The sequence below is a fragment of the Coregonus lavaretus genome (assembly GCF_964263955.1).
Source record: "Coregonus lavaretus genome assembly, chromosome: 11".
NCBI lineage: Eukaryota > Metazoa > Chordata > Actinopteri > Salmoniformes > Salmonidae > Coregonus > Coregonus lavaretus.
In genome coordinates, this window is record NC_139998.1 from 27,112,971 (window position 1) to 27,128,476 (window position 15,506).

The 15,506-nt window shown below is 45.4% G+C and overlaps 1 pseudogene across 1 annotated transcript in view; it reads right to left on the reverse strand.

Moving 5' to 3' along the window:
• Positions 1-9,123: 9,123 nt before the first annotated feature.
• Positions 9,124-15,506, reverse strand: part of LOC311137494 (serine/threonine-protein phosphatase 6 regulatory ankyrin repeat subunit A-like) — a 32,078-nt pseudogene continuing 25,695 nt past the window's right edge. The window contains exons 19-24 of the transcript XR_014615452.1: positions 15,223-15,394; positions 14,864-15,009; positions 14,655-14,737; positions 14,478-14,560; positions 14,057-14,148; positions 9,124-13,851 (exon numbers count right to left, since the gene is read on the reverse strand). The product of XR_014615452.1 is annotated as a serine/threonine-protein phosphatase 6 regulatory ankyrin repeat subunit A-like (transcript). The remainder of the gene's footprint in view (positions 13,852-14,056; positions 14,149-14,477; positions 14,561-14,654; positions 14,738-14,863; positions 15,010-15,222; positions 15,395-15,506) is intronic.

Below are 15,506 nucleotides of genomic sequence, written 5' to 3' on the forward strand. Positions count from 1 at the left end.
CCGTTTAGTGAGCATGAATGCTGCTAGAGAGGGTGCTGCTACGGTCTGCAGACACAGTCGCACACAAACAGGGAGCAGTCCCCAGGAATTGATTAGTTGGCCTTGGAAGGGGGAAGGGGTGAGAAGTGAAGGGGGTTTGGGGACAAGCCCTTACTGGGTGAATGTAGGTTGTTTACATACATACACACACCTTGTACTGGGCTTCCAACTCCATTAAGCAAAGAAGTCTGAGCAGGGGCGTGGAGGGAGGGGGCAGCCTGCTACATGTTAACCAGAGGGAGGGGAGGGGGACTCCTTTTAGCCACACCTCCAGAGTGCAGTCAGCTACAGAAGCTAGCTGCCATGATGATAGCACACAGACACACAGGAGATACAGACGAGCCATGGACACACATGCACTTCTCTCTCACACACAAACACTTTCTCTCTTTATAAACACAAACGTCTGAAGTTATAAAAGTCTTCATGACAGACAGACTACCACATCTGTCTCCAGCAGCCATTACTCCTGTCCTCCACTCTCCTCCACCTCCATCCCTCCTCCATTCTCCATCCCCTTGTCAGCCTCCTCCTGATAATCACAGCAGAGAGAGCGCAAGAGAGATATTAATACAGTTTAGTTCAATGTTCAGAGGTGCTTTTGCTTTATAGACGGGTTGGCTGACAACAGGCATCGTTATGATTCTGAATGGTCAGATAGCTAGTAACAATGACAAGAAGCTGCCATGTGAGGAATCGGAGGAGGCTTGTTATTGATACCATGTCTTGTTTTTAGGTGTTTTGACTGATGCCATGTCTATGCTAATATGGCTAAAACAACAAAATGTATTTGAGAGACAAGTGCTCATAATGCAAATGTATTTATGTTTTCAATAAACATTTGGACTAAATATAGGTTTACATGTTGTCAATAGTCTAAGCCAACCCAGTCTGTTTTGCCCCATAGTTGCGCATAGTAAAAAAAACTGCAGTACCAATCTTGCCCTGCACGTCATGGGTATCCTCCCTTCTAGCTCAAGAAGCCCACAAGACAAATCATGAAGACATCGCAGGCACACTCCTCCGGATGAGAAGGAAAGCGTGGGTGGTAAGAGGCCGGAAACTAGCTCAAAAGATCGTTGATAACTGTGTGACATGCAGGAAACTTAAGGCCCGGAGATGCCAACAGATCATGAGTGACCTTCCATCAGAGAGAATAACACCAGCCAATCCCTTTGAGTACACCACAGTGGACTTATTTGGACCTTATCAAGTGAAGGATGAGGTGAGAAAGAAGGTGAAACTTAAGGTGTGGGGAATTGTCTTTTGCTGCATGGTGTCAAGGGCTATGCACACAGACCTTGTCAGCGACCAGTCAGCTGAAGGCTTCCTGTTAGCCTACCAAAGATTTACGGCACTGAGAGGGCATCCAAGGAAATTGTGGTCGGATCCTGGAAAAAACTTTGTCGGAGCCAGACCTGCCCTCAGAGAACGCCTTGAGAGGTCAGTACAGGCTTGCCAGAGTTATTGACGTTAACACTGACAAAAAGGGAATTGTGAGGGATGTATATCTCCGATCCTTCCCCAGCTACCCAGTCGCAACTGTGAAGCCCACTAAAAAGATGGAAAACCATTCAATCAAGATACCAGCAAAAGTTCTTCACAGGGATGTCAGACGGATAGTTGTCTTGCTTCCAGTTGAAGAGCAGCAGCAACAGGATCAAAAATAGAGTAACTGAATCCAACACATCACAGTTCTGTGTGACCTCCTTGGGTTGAAGAACCAGGAGGTCAAGTGGGAGGTGTTGTGTCAATTCCTGACTACAAGCTATACCGAGCACTCAAGCCTGAATCCATCCAGGGTGCTCAAAGCACTCCCAACCTGCAGGGGGCAACCATGCAACCGGAGCTGTTGAAACCAACCACCAGGAAGTGCTCTGGGGACCATATTATCCTGCGCACCCACAAGCAGTGCATGTGCATGGCATCGAAATGTTTGGTAAAAGCTTACTTGGCTCTCACTCATTCCTGAGAAGAGATACCAATGACCACAGCTCCTGATCATCCAAAGACGCAACTGGTAGGACAGAATGTGTTGTGAATTCATGCTTCTATATGCCCTTTTGGTTTGGTTGTAACATACAATGCAATTATTAATTAAATTAAATAGTGAAGACTTCATTATGTGAAAGTAGAACTTGACAGTAACCTTACTATAATCATGTGTATTGTTAAATGTTTAATTAGGATATTGATATTTAATTATTAACTTGCAATGATCCTATGTTAATCTAAATGATGAAATGATTGTTTGGTTAGGTTTGAGGATTCAGTAACATTAGTTTATGCTTATTTTTGAGAAATTGGAATTGAGAGTTATTTGTAACTAATCCATGGGGTTTTGTTTGTGTGTTTTGAAGGTTATCAACCTATTCTGTTCTATCTTTATGACAATAAAAAATCATAAAGTGAACAGTTTTGAGTTGTCCTTTGCGTTCATCAAGGATAAAGCCGTTTTCAAGTTTGGGCAGAGCTGTGGTCAGCCAGAAATCACGCAGAACTTGACAGTTGATAACCAGCGTGGCAGTGAAGACGAGGATCAAAGGGCTGAAGTCAAGCTGTCGACGCAAAGGAAGAATTGCCTGTAAAACTCTACACCATGGCCAAGGAAACTTTTGGGAAAACAGTCAAGCAACTGAAGCAAGAGCGGACCTTAGCCAAATCTGCTTTCACCAGACAAGCGAACTACCTGAGTAAAGCTGCAGCTGGTATGATTAAGCATGAACTACAAGAGGAGTTCAGCAAGCTCAGTTCCCTGGCTAGAAGTGTCGGTGATTCAAATGATGACTACGCGGCTGGCCTACTGGCTGAAGCGGGAACTAAGGGAGATGAAGAGGTCAAGCTCGACAAGGACCAGCAGGCTGATCTTGAAAGGACGATTGAAGAGTGCGACATGAAATTGGAGGAAATCCGAGAGGCAGTCCAATTCAACCTCTGGCCAAGATACGGTAAAGAGGAGGTAGACTTTGCAATCCAAGAAGCGGAGAAAGCCTGTGACAGAGCCAAAGAAACCCCCGTCACTGCTATTAACAGGGACGGCTATGAACTACAGCTGGAAAGAGCGAGGAAGCTAATCCATGATGCAAGTGAAAGCCTGAAAGACTGGGAAAAATGGGTCCCACACGATGAGACTGCAGATCTGAAAGGCAGAGTAAAAGATCTGAGAATATTCGGCAGTAACCTCGAGGCCAAAAGAACAGAATTCCTCATCGCACAGAGAATTGCAGAAGAGGACAGAAGACCGACAGAGCTTCAACCAAGAGCAGTCCCACAACCAGTGGTGAGAATAAAACCAACCAGTCTACCTAAATTCACTGGGCTTAGGAGGAATTTCCACAGATGGAGGAAAGACTGGGAGAGCCTGCAAAAGCAGGGAGAGCCGACTGGTTCAGTGGAGGTGAAGAAGTTTCAACTTCTTGACAGTGTGGACGAGAGAATATGTAGAGACCTGCGCCTGTCATCATATAACAGTGCTGAAGACATGTTTAGAGTACTCCAAAACCGGTATGGAAACAAGCCAACAATTGCTTTGGAGATAATTGAGGACCTGGAGAGGATCCCTCCTTTAAAGTCACACCAACCAAGGAAGGTTATTGACCTGATTCAAGCTGTGGAAAAGGCCCTGAATGACCTCACGGAGCTCGAAAGCAGTGGAGCCATAAAGAATCCCCTTGTCATCAGATCCATAGAGAGCAAGCTGCCGGATAACATGAAGAGGGACTGGCTGACATTCATGGTCAACCCAAGAAATGGAGTCACACCTGACAATCACTTCGACAGCCTTCTAAGATTTTTAAAAACACAAGAGGACATACTGGAGAAACTAGACCAGTTGGGTGTAGGTGAAAACCCTGAAAAGAAAGCTACGTACCCGGAGAAGCGGTATGCTTCCACAAGGTCCACGAGAAGGGGAGGATGCGTTGTGTGTGGAGATGAAAAGCACCGTGAGAAGATTTTCTTTTGTAAGCAGTTCAAAGAACTAAAGCCTAGTGAGAAGCTGAATGCTGTCGAAAGACTGGGAGCATGCAGAAGATGCCTCAGATGTCATGGAGAGGATGAGGAATGTACGGACACTTACCTTTGCAGAAACAGAGACTGCAAAAGAGGAAGCTCCTCAGATCACCATTTCTTTCTCTGCCTTAAAGGAGGGGCTAAGAGGAAAGAATACGTGAAAGTGGAAAAACCCAGCACCAGGAGGCAAACATTCACAGAGGAGCAAGAGAGATTAATACGTGAGCTCACCCCGGACATGGCAGAAAAATTCAGGAATGCTTTCACCAACATGGCAAAATCACACTGCACTGGAGGAAGCCTTCCTGGGGTAATGGACTCAAGCACACGTGAATTACCAGTTATTCTTATGCTTCTCGAAGTAACTACTAACGCAGGGCAGAAAATTGGAACTCTCATTGACTTAGCATCAGACACCAACTACATCACTCACACAGCCGCCAGGAGACTGAAGCTTCGAAGTGAAAGGATCACACTAGTCGTCCATGGAGTTGGAGGCATGGCCATGAAGGTGAAGACCAAAAGATACTTACTCAAGGTGAGAGTCAAGACACCAAGAGGCACGGAGAAAGCTCATGAGCTGATCTGTTATGGGTTGGATGAGATTGCAAAAGTTCACAGAGCAATCAAAGCACAACACCTCAAGAAGTTCTTCCCCGATACCAACCTGGAAGACCTTCACAGACCAGAACATGTTGAGCTTCTCATAAGCCACCGGGAAGGAAGACTTGCTCCACAGAGAGTAAAGGTAGTAGGAGATCTTGTCCTGTGGGAGAGCCCTTTAGGAAAGACCGTTGGAGGAGCACATCCAGACCTCTGTGAAGTAGTGGACATGGCCCTGCACAATTCTGAAACTCATTTTGCACGATCTATGAGAATCACAGCAGTAAAGTATCAAGAAATTGCTGAGATGCAAGAATCTAGAGCTGAAACTAAAACCACTGTTATTGGCAAAGAGTTCTTGGACTGGTGGAAGTGGGACAGCATTGGTGCGGCCTGTGAACCCATGTGTGGAGGATGTCGTTGTGGTAACTGTCAACCAGGAGGCAAAGACATGACTCTTAGTGAAGAAAGAGAGCTTGAGATAATCAGGCAAGGTCTCAGTTACGTGGAGTCAGATGTGCATAGTCAGGAGCCTCACTGGGACACAAAATACCCTTGGATTGAAGATCCAAGTTCCCTGCCCAACAACAGAAGCGCAGTGGAAGCCACGTTTCTGAGGACGGAGAAACAACTCAAGAGAGAACCAGATTGGCGTGCAGCATACACAACTCAGGTTCATGAGATGGTGGAAAGGAAGGCAGCAAAGAAACTCACTAGAAAGACCATTGCCGACTGGAAAGGTCCAGTATGGTACGTCAGTCACTTGCACCAAACCCACACTCTATAACTACACCTGTCCGACTGGTATGGAACAGCAGCCAGAGGTTTAGAGGAAGCAGCATGAATGACCTTCTTCTGAAAGGGCCTGATGTACTTAATCCTATTCGAGCGGTACTGCTAAGGTTCAGGAGAGGAATCCATGCTGCTCTCGGCGACATCAAAAAGATGTACAATTCTGTGTGGCTCGAAGACCTGGAGATGCACCTCCATAGATTCCTCTGGAGAGACGGTGATGATGGGGACATTGAGGAATATGCCATCACCAGGGTCAACATGGGCGATCGACCAGCAGGGTGTATCGCACAACTAGCCATGAGAGAAACAGCGAAGTTGCCCATGTTCACACATCTGAAAGAGGAACGGAGGGTCCTTGAAGAGGATTCCTACGTAGATGACATCCTGACATCCCATAATGACCTGGAAAAGCTAGACGGAACCACCAAAAAAGTCGAAGAAATCCTAAAGGCAGGTGGATTCTTCCTCAAGCCGTGGGTCCGATCAGGCCAAAGTGGGAGGCAAACATCTACATCAGAACATCCAACATCATCAGATGAAGTCTTCATCCTCCCCAACCAAGTGAGAGAAGGAGACAACAGAGCCCTTGGAGTTGGTTATTTAGTCGAATCAGACAAACTGTACCTCATGACCTCGATAAACTTCTCAAAGAGACAAAAGAAGATGAGGATCAGTCAAGATCTCGTTGGAGAGGAAGTGAGAATGAAAACTCCAAACCCACTGACCAGAAGGCAACTGCTTAGCCAAGTAGCTAGTTTGTATGACCCAATAGGCCTTGCAACACCTGCCAAACAGAAAGGAGCCATTTTAGTCAGAAAAGCATTCCAAGAAACTGGAGGCAAAGCTCTAACAAGAGACACATGGGACACACCTCTGTCTGAGAAACTTAGAGGAGAAGCAATCCACCTGTTTGAGGAATACACACGCCTCAACCAAATTACCTTCCATAGAAGCCTGACTCCAGTCAAAAGGATTGGGGAACCCTGGGGAATAACATTCTCAGATGGGAGCGACCAGAGTTATGGAGCAGTGGCATACTTCAGGTGGGAGACCGAGCAAGGCATCCTGGTCCGACTTGTTGAGTCCAAAGCCAAGCTTACACCACTTGACCAAAAGGGAGAACCAGTGAAGGCTGAAGTCTGTGGTGCTGTGTTCGCTGCAAGACTCAGGAAATACATTGAAAAGCACAGTCGGATGCAAGTAGGACGTTGGATCCATCTGTTAGATAGTCAAACTGTGCTGGGTGCAATCCAAAGGGACAGTTATGGGTACCAGACCTTTTTTGCAAACAGAGTGGGAGAGATCCAGAAGTCCACATCAGTTGAGGACTGGAGATGGATTCCAGGTGAGCAAAACATTGCTGACCTCGTGACAAGAGGAGCAACCCCAGAGGACCTCAAAGAGAACTCTGTGTGGCAGAACGGCCCAGAGTTTCTGAAACGACCTGTAGAGGATTGGCCGACAAAGTCAGCCAAAGAAGTCGCTGCAGATGCCAAAGAAGGCATAAACAAGCTCCAAAGGAAATGTTTTACAGCAGCACTGACCCGAGCGCAGGTGGGGAAAAAAATCCAACATGCTCCACGTATACCAATATCTCCAACCTCTGACAAAGGTAAAGACCTGCAAAGCAGCCCTAATGGAAGAGGGCACCAAATCCAAGTCCAAAGACCACCTTCTGGTTATTCAGTGGGGAATATCCTTAACATCAGCAAGTTCAGCAGTTTAACCAGGTTGACAAGAGTCATTGCCTGGGTGTGGAGAGCTGCCACAAGGTGGAAAGAAATGCTAGCCAAGACCACCACCACAAGCAAGCCAAAGAAAAAGGAAATCCCTTCAGCTCTTGAGATCAAGTCCAGAATCAAGAAAGCTACACTTACCATCATGGAGTGTGAAGATGCACTCAGGGATCTCTTCCTTGCAGCCCAAAAGGATGTAACCTGGCCAGACACCACACTCAGCAGGCGTGCTGTGGTCAAAGAGGAAAACACTGGACTCTTGCTCTGTGGAGGAAGATTCCAAATCTTTAATGAAGAAAAAACTGCAGTACCAATCTTGCCCTGCACGTCATGGGTATCCTCCCTTCTAGCTCAAGAAGCCCACAAGACAAATCATGAAGACATCGCAGGCACACTCCTCCGGATGAGAAGGAAAGCGTGGGTGGTAAGAGGCCGGAAACTAGCTCAAAAGATCGTTGATAACTGTGTGACATGCAGGAAACTTAAGGCCCGGAGATGCCAACAGATCATGAGTGACCTTCCATCAGAGAGAATAACACCAGCCAATCCCTTTGAGTACACCACAGTGGACTTATTTGGACCTTATCAAGTGAAGGATGAGGTGAGAAAGAAGGTGAAACTTAAGGTGTGGGGAATTGTCTTTTGCTGCATGGTGTCAAGGGCTATGCACACAGACCTTGTCAGCGACCAGTCAGCTGAAGGCTTCCTGTTAGCCTACCAAAGATTTACGGCACTGAGAGGGCATCCAAGGAAATTGTGGTCGGATCCTGGAAAAAACTTTGTCGGAGCCAGACCTGCCCTCAGAGAACGCCTTGAGAGGTCAGTACAAGCTTGCCAGAGTTATTGACGTTAACACTGACAAAAAGGGAATTGTGAGGGATGTATATCTCCGATCCTTCCCCAGCTACCCAGTCGCAACTGTGAAGCCCACTAAAAAGATGGAAAACCATTCAATCAAGATACCAGCAACAGTTCTTCACAGGGATGTCAGACGGATAGTTGTCTTGCTTCCAGTTGAAGAGCAGCAGCAACAGGATCAAAAATAGAGTAACTGAATCCAACACATCACAGTTCTGTGTGACCTCCTTGGGTTGAAGAACCAGGAGGTCAAGTGGGAGGTGTTGTGTCAATTCCTGACTACAAGCTATACCGAGCACTCAAGCCTGAATCCATCCAGGGTGCTCAAAGCACTCCCAACCTGCAGGGGGCAACCATGCAACCGGAGCTGTTGAAACCAACCACCAGGAAGTGCTCTGGGGACCATATTATCCTGCGCACCCACAAGCAGTGCATGTGCATGGCATCGAAATGTTTGGTAAAAGCTTACTTGGCTCTCACTCATTCCTGAGAAGAGATACCAATGACCACAGCTCCTGATCATCCAAAGACGCAACTGGTAGGACAGAATGTGTTGTGAATTCATGCTTCTATATGCCCTTTTGGTTTGGTTGTAACATACAATGCAATTATTAATTAAATTAAATAGTGAAGACTTCATTATGTGAAAGTAGAACTTGACAGTAACCTTACTATAATCATGTGTATTGTTAAATGTTTAATTAGGATATTGATATTTAATTATTAACTTGCAATGATCCTATGTTAATCTAAATGATGAAATTATTGTTTGGTTAGGTTTGAGGATTCAGTAACATTAGTTTATGCTTATTTTTGAGAAATTGGAATTGAGAGTTATTTGTAACTAATCCATGGGGTTTTGTTTGTGTGTTTTGAAGGTTATCAACCTATTCTGTTCTATCTTTATGACAATAAAAAATCATAAAGTGAACAGTTTTGAGTTGTCCTTTGCGTTCATCAAGGATAAAGCCGTTTTCAAGTTTGGGCAGAGCTGTGGTCAGCCAGAAATCACGCAGAACTTGACATTCTGGTTAGAGCCAGTTTGTGCTGTTCTGTGAAGGGAGTAGAACACAGCGTTGTACGAGATCTTCAGTTTATTGGCAATTTCTCGCATGGAATAGCCTTCATTTCTCAGAACAAGAATAGACTGACGAGTTTCAGAAGAAAGTTCTTTGTTTCTGGACATTTTGATTCTGTAATTGAACCCACAATTGCTGATGCTCCAGATACTAATCTCAAGAAGGCCAGTTTTATTGCTTCTTTAATCAGCACAACAGTTTTCAGCTGTGCTAACATAATTGCAAAAGGGTTTTTTAATGATAAATTAGCCTTTTAAAATGATCAACTTGGATTAGCAAACATAACGTGCGATTGGAACACAGGACTGATAGTTAGATATTCCAATAAAAATCAGCGATTCACAATTTTACAGAGTTACAGTTCATATAAGGAAATCAGTCAATTGAAATAAATTCATTAGGACCTAATCTATGGATTTCAAAAATATAAACACAACATGCCTGTTTAGCTTTTTACATACATTTTCCTATATCTGGCTACTCTGACTAGGTTGTAGATATACTGTACCATACAAGCTCTCAGACTGCTAACTGATGTCTATTTAAAGTTTACACTAAGGAAGCCTTATGAAGACAGTTTAGAGTTGTGAGTGCAATTATATTTTTGTGAAAATTGGTTATTCATCTATCTGGATACTCTGGCTAGGCTGTAGATATACCATACATACTCAGAAATTGTGAAAATGTATTATTCATAAAGATAACTGTTTTCCTCCAACTGTATACTCTAATGAGCTTGTATGGTATATACACTGAGTATATAAAGCATTAAGAACAGCTGCTCTTTCCATGACAGACTGACCAGGAGAGCAGAATATGCATTTCTGATTTAAGTTGGCCAAAGAAAGTTGTATTGTACAAAACGTGGATACACAAAAACAAGAGTTTGAGTCATTTCTGTTTATTAGATCCTTCAGTCGGAGAACCAACCATAATGCTCCAATCAGACAGACCCCCCCACCAACACACATTTGACACCCCAAACCCCACCCACTGACGATCTCACTCCCTAGCTGCGCCGCCCTGTTCCAACACACCTGATTCTACAAACCAACTGCTCCACAGGACTGTGATTAGCTGAATCAGGTATGATTCTAGAGCCAGATCTGCTAGATAGGGATGCTGTATGTAAGTCTGCATCTCAAATGACACCGATTATCTATATAGTGCACTACTTTATAGCAGCCTCCTTAGGTTAGACACAGGGCACTGGTCAAAAAGTAGGGCATAGTGTAATTTGGGATGCAGCCATAGACTACAGTAAGACTATATATATATATATATATATGTAATCTGACGGAGCTTTATACTGGTTGAGTTTGACCAGGAGAAGCTGCTAGTTCATATCAGCTGCTACACACACTTTCCAGTTGTGAAGTAAATCATCATCCCATTAAGAACAGTAAAGACAGAAATCATAAACCCAGGCTAACAGTGTTTGAGAAGCAGAGAGCAACCGTTTAGTGAGCATGAATGCTGCTAGAGAGGGTGCTGCTACGGTCTGCAGACACAGTCGCACACAAACAGGGAGCAGTCCCCAGGAATTGATTAGTTGGCCTTGGAAGGGGGAAGGGGTGAGAAGTGAAGGGGGTTTGGGGACAAGCCCTTACTGGGTGAATGTAGGTTGTTTACATACATACACACACCTTGTACTGGGCTTCCAACTCCATTAAGCAAAGAAGTCTGAGCAGGGGCGTGGAGGGAGGGGGCAGCCTGCTACATGTTAACCAGAGGGAGGGGAGGGGGACTCCTTTTAGCCACACCTCCAGAGTGCAGTCAGCTACAGAAGCTAGCTGCCATGATGATAGCACACAGACACACAGGAGATACAGACGAGCCATGGACACACATGCACTTCTCTCTCACACACAAACACTTTCTCTCTTTATAAACACAAACGTCTGAAGTTATAAAAGTCTTCATGACAGACAGACTACCACATCTGTCTCCAGCAGCCATTACTCCTGTCCTCCACTCTCCTCCACCTCCATCCCTCCTCCATTCTCCATCCCCTTGTCAGCCTCCTCCTGATAATCACAGCAGAGAGAGCGCAAGAGAGATATTAATACAGTTTAGTTCAATGTTCAGAGGTGCTTTTGCTTTATAGACGGGTTGGCTGACAACAGGCATCGTTATGATTCTGAATGGTCAGATAGCTAGCAACAATGACAAGAAGCTGCCATGTGAGGAATCGGAGGAGGCTTGTTATTGATACCATGTCTTGTTTTTAGGTGTTTTGACTGATGCCATGTCTATGCTAATATGGCTAAAACAACAAAATGTATTTGAGAGACAAGTGCTCATAATGCAAATGTATTTATGTTTTCAATAAACATTTGGACTAAATATAGGTTTACATGTTGTCAACAGTCTAAGCCAACCCAGTCTGTTTTGCCCCATAGTTGCGCATAGTGTTGTCACGGTACCAGAATTTTGAATTCAATACCAGGTTTAGTATCACAACACTCGATACCATCCTGACACTCAAAACCAAAACGATACCACGGCAATAAACAAGGCATATTAGCCAAAGCCACAGAATGGCACTTGATCCAGACAGATAAACTCAGCTATTCAATCATTGGGCATCTTTTGAGTTCATTATTACATGTGCATTTATTTTACATCAACATGTTTCAGAGACAGCCATGTACAGTGCATTCGGAAAGTATTCAGACCCTTTGACTTTTTCCACTTTGTTACGTTACAGCCTTAATCTAAAATGTATTAAATGTATTTTTCCCCTCAATCAACACACAATACCCCATTAAATGACAAAACAAAAACAGGGTTTTTAAATATTTTTTGGCAAATTAATAAAAAAATGAAACATTTACATAAGTATTCAGACCCTTTACTCAGTACTTTGTTGAAGTACCTTTGGCAGCGATTACAGCCTCGAATCTTCTTGGGTATGACGCTACAAAAGCTTGGCACACCTGTATTTGGAGAGTTTCTCCCATTCTTCTCTGCAGATCCTCAAGCTCTGTCAGGTTGGATGAGGCGCTTCGCTGCACAGCTATTTTCAGGTCTCTCCAGAAATGTTAGATCGGGTTCAAGTCCGGGCTCCGGCTGGGCCACTCAAGGACATTCAGAGACTTGTCCCGAAACCACTCCTGCGTTGTCTTGGCTGTGTGCTTAGGGTCATTATCCTGTTGGAAGGTGAACCTTTGCCCCAGTCTGAGGTCCTGAGCGCTCTGGAGCAGGTTTTCTTCAAGGATCTCTGTACTTCGCTCCGTTCATCTTTCCCTGGATCCTGACTAGTCTCCCAGTCCCTGCCGCCGAAAAACATCCCCACAGCATGATGCTTCTACCACCATACTTCACCGTAGGGATGGTGCCAGGTTTCCTCCAGACGTGACGCTTGGCATTCTGGTCAAAGAGTTCAATCTTAGTTTAATCAGACCAGAGAATCTTGTTTCTCATGGTCTGAGAGACCTTTAGGTGCCTTTTGGCAAACTCCAAGCGGGCTGTCATGTGCCTTTTACTGAGGAGTGGCTTCCGTCTGGCCGCTCTACCATGAAGGCCTGATTGGTGGAGTGCTGCAGAGATGGTTGTCCTTCTGGATGGTTCTCCCATCTCCACAGAGGAACTCAGTTTGGCCAGGCGGCCAGCTCTAGGAAGAGTGTTGGTGGTTTAAACTTATTCCATTTAAGAATGATGTAGGCCATTGGGGATGGAAATTCTTTGAAATTACTCATGAGAGCAAATACTACGATTTTTTGGTTCCCACAGAGGGTCAGGATCTTAAGACATGAATGATTTTATTAAAATGTTTGTTCATAAAAAATAAATGATTTCCCCTCCTCCCACATGGATTACAGACAAGAGGCTAGGTGCGTTCTGACTGTCTTAGTGTGCGGATAAACATGACCATCACTCTCATAAAACTTAAATGAAACATCACTCCTTATGTTTTTTCTCAGCCCAAAACGCTCAATCCCATTTCTACTGTCAAACAGGTTTTGAAAAGGCTTCTTCCACATCTTTTGGTCCATGTCTGTTTTTCACTCAGTGAAGTGCTACTATCCCCTTGGACTACAGGTTATTGCCGTCATAAGGTGTCCGTCTGTCTGTTGGCTGGACAGTTTCTACCGTTTAGGACCTTTGTGGGTAAAGGTAAAGGTGGGGTATAGCAGCAGCAGTTCCTCTGAAGTCCAGTATCTGCTGGAAGGACACCTGGTGGTACGAGAGGATGAGTGTGGCCAGCCAGCCTGTTGTGCCTCCCCCTCTCCCTCCCTCCCTCCATTTCTCTCTCTCCATCTGCGGGACTCTTAAGGCTCCTGTGCGGACTGTCTCGGCTCGTGCCCTCCCAAAGCTGGCTGTGGTGATTTAAGACACGGTGTGTATGTGTGTATTTGTTTGTGGCCTCTGCCCCACTTCACTGTCCATCCGTCTGCCCTTGGCTCCCCTCCTGGGCAGCGACCACCACCCCCCTCAGTATGTCTCTGAGTCTGAGTCGTTGAGTTCCTCATCCTTGTAGAAGCCTCCATCGTGGTCGCGGTGGCCGATGTTGTTGAAGCTGCAGTAGGAGCTGTGCTCGCTGCGCAGCACGGGCAGGCTGTCGAAGGTCACACTCTTGGAGGGGCTGGTGGTGTAGTGGTTAATGGCACTGAAGGACAGGCTGGGCGCCGGGTTGCAGGGGGACACGGGCATCATGGTGGCCAGGATCAGCGCCAGGCAGTCCGCCACGTCTTTGTTGGGGGCGCATGCCAAGGCAGGCGTGTAACCTGAGGGGTTCAAACAGAACAGCAGAGGGTCACTTCTGGAGCATCACCGTTTACTACAACACTTTTGGTGAAAAACATGAAATAACAGCAGGCTAGGAGATACAAAGTTAAGACAATAACCAAACAGTGGACTAGAGAGAAACATTTGTGGACACATGGAGAAGAGAAGTACAGAAGAAAACGGTGTTAGCGTTATGGATCTTACCATTCTCATCGACTGCTAACACGCTAGCACCCTTCACTAGTAGCTCCTGAACCACCACCGTCAGAACATTTCTGGCTGCAACGTGTAACGGCCTGAGGAGAAAGTACCGTCAGATTAGCCAGCAGCAAATGAGGATACCTCCCAAATGCCAGACTATTCCCTATATAGTGCACTTCTTCTAATTATAATTATAATATGTAATTATAATTAAAAATGTAATATAATATATAATAATAATATGCCATTTAGCAGACGCTTTTATCCAAAGCGACTTACAGTCATGCGTGCATACATTTTTTTGTGTATGGGTGGTCCCGGGGATCGAACCCACTACCTTGGCGTTACAAGCGCCGTGCTCTACCAGCTGAGCTACAGAGGACCAATTCTTCTGGCCCAATTAATACAGCTGAACCATACGTACGTCTGTAAGGCTGCGTTAGTCGAGTTGATGAGGTTCCTGTCTGTAATCTTCTCCAATATCAACAAAGCACTGGTTTCATGCCCCTTTAAAAACCAGAGTCAAACATGTCAGACCAAAATGTAAACCAGAGAGAGCCAACTGTTCAGATGAACGTCATCTTCATGTGGGGATGCTCACCTTACTGCAGGCCAGATGAAGAGCAGTGTTCTTGACTGCATCCTGCAGGGTGAGCTCTGCTTTGGCACTGCTCACCAACAGCTCTGACACAGACAGAGAAACATAAAGAAACTCAATTAGGAAATTAAGCGACTTATTAAAATGTAAAACAGACATGTTGAACTTAAGCCGGCTGGGCGAGGCAAAGCGGAGGAGAGGGGGCTGCGTACCGACAGCGTTGGATTGTCCGTTCTCAGCAGCCATCATGAGGGAGGTCTTCCCGGAGGCATCGGGGGAGTTGACCTGGGCGTTGTGGCCTAGCAGCAGCTGAAGACACTCCACGTGGTCCGTGAAAGCCGCCGCATGCAGGGGGGTCCTGGAGAGAGAGGAAACTTATTTCACCGATATCATGTAGGACTGTTATAAACAAGTTTGTTCAATTAACCCTGTTTATACCATAGAAATATAAAATCACTAATAGATGTATTAAAAGTAATCTACAATCCCTCATCCAACCCCAGAGGTCATTTTATTCCCCAGACAACATTATTCTCCAGAAGAAAAGGACTTTGTCATGTGCTGTAGTTACCGGTTCTTGGTGTCAGTGGCGTGGACAATGGCCGGCCCCAGAGTGTCAATCAGCATCTCTACAGCCCCCTCGTTGTCATTGATCACAGCACAGTGGAGGGGGCTGAACGAGTTGCCCTCGGTCTTGTGGAAAACCTCCTGTTCCAGCAGCACCTCTACACACGTGTCATGGCCTAGTGGAAGATTGATTCATACAGGAAAAAGATGACGTCGCTGCAGACCACAACAATACTCTCAGAGAAAGCTACACATCTGACAATGGTGAAGTCACAAAAGATGTTTTAG